This window comes from Engraulis encrasicolus, chromosome 4, assembly GCF_034702125.1.
Source record: "Engraulis encrasicolus isolate BLACKSEA-1 chromosome 4, IST_EnEncr_1.0, whole genome shotgun sequence".
In the NCBI taxonomy this organism is placed as follows: Eukaryota; Metazoa; Chordata; class Actinopteri; order Clupeiformes; family Engraulidae; genus Engraulis; species Engraulis encrasicolus.
In genome coordinates, this window is record NC_085860.1 from 53679146 (window position 1) to 53684145 (window position 5000).

The window sequence follows — 5000 nt, forward strand, 5'->3', positions numbered from 1 at the left end:
TCTCAACAGAATGTTACTTGTCCATAGCCTGGCTCTCGCGAGACCCCTAGTGCTTCGTGCATCTTCGTTACACTTCGTGAGCTCGCACAGGGGTCTGGTTCAGCCTTGTCGAGCCCGAAGTCCTCGAGTAGAAAATAAACGTGCCCCGACCATTGGACAATGTCAATGTCAATCATCGTGGAGTGAGGCGTTGACGGGTATGACGTAGCATCTTGCGCGACATCACTGTAGTGCTGCTAGCACACCCCTCAGTCAGTGTGGCTAGCACAACAACGGCGGCCTGCATACTGTATGAACTCCGCGATTTCAAGTGTTATCAAAACTACCAAACATTCATTCTTTGAGAGAGGAACAGAAAACAAGGAATTAGTTGGTGGCAAGAACGTTTCTCGCTCTTCTTCCAATGATCCACTGAAGGAGAATGAGCAGAGCGCAGCGATGTTCAGTCTTCAACTGTTTACAAGACCAACTTTAAGTGGGGATTTTAGTCGAGAGGTCCATGCCACATATAAATGGTGAGTGAAAACCTCTTGGTTGTTTCTAACGTGTTTTTGATGTGTGTGAAACAATGACTGACATGGTAGGCTACAACTGTGAATGCCCCCATAGTGCCGATAATTCAATATTGTACAAGCCTCATTTCCAGACCTCGCATGCTATGGTGACTGAGTGCTGTTGATCATAATAGTATGCCAAGCTGTCGCATTCAGACAAATTTGTTTATGCTATAAAGTTCGTGTTAAATTAAATGTACTATCCCCGTGATCGCTGCCAATGCAGCATGTCCCAAAACGTCAGCATGTGAGAGATGGAATGTTTATTTCACGACGACATTCTGACTTCAAACTCACCAGGATGGCTTCCCCACAGACCTATACATATTGGTATAGGTCTGTGGGCTTCCCCTTTTCACTTTCTGCCCTAGTTGTTAACCTGTTTCGATGGTCAAGACTAAAGTAATCACAGATTTTGCATGGTTAAGAGACCTACTTCGTGTGGAAACAGAATTTACACAAGAGGGTACTGGAATAAAAACAGGGTGAGGCCTGTCACTCACCAGCTACTGGCAACCCCAAGTCTCCCTTTCGGTCAGCAGTAAATTTAAAACTAAGTAATAGTAGCCTACTGCTGTTCAGGTCTTAGCCTTAAATAGGTATGAATTAAAATGCAGATACTAGGCCTATAGAGTATTTAGAATTACAGTTGCCTTGTTTGCCGATTCTATTTTAACATTGTGTGTTGTTTTCAGGTAGGCAAGTCATGGAGTTGGCAGCGTCTGCTGGGATTGTCATCACAGACCGGGTCATCCAGCTGCTACACATGTACAGTGGAAATTGAATTAGGCTCTTCCCTCACTTGTACTGTTGTAAACCATCAAATGAACACTCTAGGTAGACAAGACAGTGAGTTCAGTAATGGCTGGCACAGAGCATGCGCACCACAAGTTTGGAGCCAGCCAGGTCATACGTGTTGCACCTACCACAATTCCATTTCTTTGGTCTTCTGTGTTGAGACTGTTTCAAAATGCGCCTGTACAACCACATGTGTATAGAATCTACACTACACTACTCCACCAAGATCTAGACATTACTGAAGAGTTGGAAATGTTATCATGGTCTGCTGACAGCTGTACAGAACATGTGTACTTAAATACCAGATGTGCCACTTTCATTAACGAGACTGTCTGCTCTGGGTTTGGGACAAAGCCTAATGAGGCAGCAGTCAACAACAGTCCTTACATTTGACATCAGTTACAAAACAACCTATGGTTTTAAGGTACTTCATGCTACTGGTTGTGAGCGAGGCTTTTTGTGACTGACTCTCCCTAATGACAGATTCATAGACATAATGGAACATGTAACACAGCATTAGTTCAGAATCTAACCATCATCCATTAGGAACAAAGAAGTGGAATCTTGTCACAATATCGAACCGAATATTGAACAAATGGTGTAAATAATGGTGTACACAAGTAATTGGAACATATGTAAATACAATTTTATTGTGAAAAGAACACAGTCTAATTTTTTTCAATGTACAGTAATGAAAGTGTAAATAATGACATAAGATATCAATTTATATACACATTTTTTTTCTTTTAAATATTGGTTACTGGCAATGCAAGAAACATAGCTTACAAAATGTAGCGTTCTTGGTGTTAGGTGATGTATTGTACAAAATGAAAACCCAAATGGTGACGCACTCCTGAAATGTTGCAAGTTCTTTAAGGAAAATGCCTTGAAATCTTGTTCTAATATTTTGAAAGGCATGGAATCTGTGAGGGGATGTGCTGGGTCCTCTATGCTGTCGTTTCTTCATACACCTCCTGGCGTCAGACACAGACAAAGGAAGTATAGAAGTATATTAGACAAACATTTCAGAAGGTTATGTGTGACAATTGTGGCTACATACAAGGTTTTGAACAAAAACAACACGGGAATTGATTGCAACACATTTTAAAATATTTCTAGGTGACTTAAAGTTCATTAACAACAGGGTATGCTACTTACTCTGTGTACAGAGTATTTTCCACCCACATGTTGCATTACTGCCCTTGTACATCACTTTGATCAAAAGCGTCTGTCAACTGTAATGTTATGAGGAGTACAGTCTCTTGAGAAATTAATGTAGGTTTAGGTGGATAGTGGTGCAGGACAGCACATATACTTTTCAGTTACTCTTACTAAGAATTCAAACCTGTAACATTGGATACCTTCCGAGGCCACAGGTACAGGTGAGGTCAGCAAGGGTCCTATTTACCTTGATAATAGGTTCTCAGTCATTTCACATCCCCACCCTGATGAAAAAAAAACTAATTGTTTACACAAATGGGTTTTACAGCCTTAACAATACGGCTTTGCTTGCTTCAGTAATGTACTCTTTGCCTTTGACCTAGCAATGGATGTAATAAATCAGACATACCTTATATAACCGTGGGTCTTGGGTCACCTAATAAAGGAGAGAGCGAGAGAGAGAAAAGACATCACCATTGATCAATTAACAATGGCACTGTGTGTGTGTGTGTGTGTGTGTGTGTGTCCCAGCTTATGACGTTGAGCACGATTAACTTTGGGTCGTCCGATCAACTAGGGATGGTCACCTACAACTTATCGAAGTGCTTAGCACACTCACGAATCGACTATTTGAATTGACCACAGCTGAAGTGTTTGAGAATACAATCGCGCACAATAACAACGGCAAAAGTTCGACGGCATGGTCCTCTCGTCGAACCGTAATGCAGTTTCCAAAGTGTATAATAGAACTTAAGACGCCCCATCCTGTCTCCTCTGACGTGAACAGCTCTTTATGCCATCCAAGTTAATCAGACCCGAAGTTAATCGTGCACACCGGGAGTAGTTAATGCAATCCTGGTGTATATTTCTCTCATGGTAGGATATACAAAACGTATGGGACTGTAAACGATTTACTGTATTATCATAGGTAAATTGGCATGCCTAACGGTGACCAGAACACAACCAATAATGCTAGTAGCAACTGCATGCTGTTGAGGCTGCATTGTTTTCATATGGCTGGCAATTTTGTCTGAATAACATTTTATCGCTGGTCAATCATTTTCAGCGAAATACACATACTTGATTAAGTTTTATTCATCAATATGTCACATTGGTTGTGCAGGCAAGCAGACGTCCATTTTGTCTGCAATATTTATCACCCCGTCAGAAACGGACAAACCCATGCCCGTGATGTGTTCACTAAAAGAAAATATAGCCATTTCAAGACATCTAACTTACCACATCTTTGTTGTGATTTATCTGATGCAAACGATGCTGGCACCAAATGAGTAGGCGGTCCTCCTCCATTGGTGCTAGGGGCTGGTAGCATGTAACCTGGCTCTCACGTAGGTGGCTTGTCAGGTAGCATGCCGCTGTTTGGACCCTGCAGAGTACTCGTGCACTATGTCGGATTGCCAACCAAAATCCACCGATGCCTTGTGTGTTTTGTAACCGTCAGTGGTCCGATGTCGGACACAGGTGGCATACCACAGGCGGCTTGCCGTTCAAACGCCAACAATGATCCACTATACACATGCTAGCTGTGCTGGGACTACTGTCAACATGCTAACTGCTCTGTTGTGGCTTCTATCTCGCGTCGCTGAAAACTACGTCACGGCCCGTTTCGATGTGATTGGTTGAAGTAGTACGTCACTCTTACCTAATTTCTCCAATCACGTTCGAGCTAGAACAGCAAGGTTACCACCAAAATTCCAGATGGATGACAATCCATCTGCGCGAGAGTCAGGTTAACTTGTCCATCGCTCCCCCTGTCCCCCTGTGTGTGTGTGTGTGTGTGTGTGCGTGTGTGCACGTGTGTGTGTGTGTGTGTGTGTGTGTGTGTGTGTGTGTGTGCGCGTGTGCGCATGTATGTGCGTATGTGTGTAGGTCAGTGGTTGTTTTTGGTGGGGGGTCAGGGGGTTGTGACGTAAATTAAAATCCTGTGTGTGGCGCGTGAGGGGGGTCACGGCGGGGCACCATGCCTCATGTGGCAGCTGGGGGGGTGACACCGCACCCAATAAGCCTAAGTAGCGGCGGAGCGGTCTCTCTCTGGTCATCTCTATATGCCACATGACCTATAGGACACACACACACAGACACGCATGCACGCACGCACGCACGCACGCACCCACGCACACACACACACACACACACACACACACACACACACACACACACACACACACACACACACACACACACACACACAGGCAGCAGGCAATGAGGCAACGAGTGAGCAAAGACCCCTCCTCCTCGCCTCCATCCTCCAACCTCCAACCACCATCCTTGGCGAATCACATTCATCCTCTCTCTCTCTCTGTCTCTCTCTCTGTCTCTCTCTCTCTCTCTCTCTCTCTCTCTCTCTCTCTCTCTCTCTCTCTCTCTCTCTCTCTCTCTCTCTCTCTCTCTCTCTCTCTCTCTCTCTCTCTCTCTCTCTCTCTCTCTCTCTCTCTCTCTTTCTATGTCTCTCTCTCTATGTCTCTCACA

At 44.2% G+C, this 5000-nt stretch overlaps 1 protein-coding gene and 1 long non-coding RNA gene across 2 annotated transcripts in view; both read right to left on the reverse strand.

Moving 5' to 3' along the window:
• The window catches only part of scaper (S-phase cyclin A-associated protein in the ER), a 270462-nt gene that overhangs the window by 179417 nt on the left and 86045 nt on the right, over positions 1 to 5000 (reverse strand). The gene's annotated exons all lie outside the window — the stretch shown is intronic.
• Positions 2096 to 4256, reverse strand: LOC134446987 (uncharacterized). Its single transcript, XR_010034550.1, has 3 exons — positions 3753 to 4256; positions 2923 to 2949; positions 2096 to 2326 (listed from the first exon to the last, which is right to left on the reverse strand). It is a non-coding gene; the product is annotated as an uncharacterized LOC134446987 (long non-coding RNA).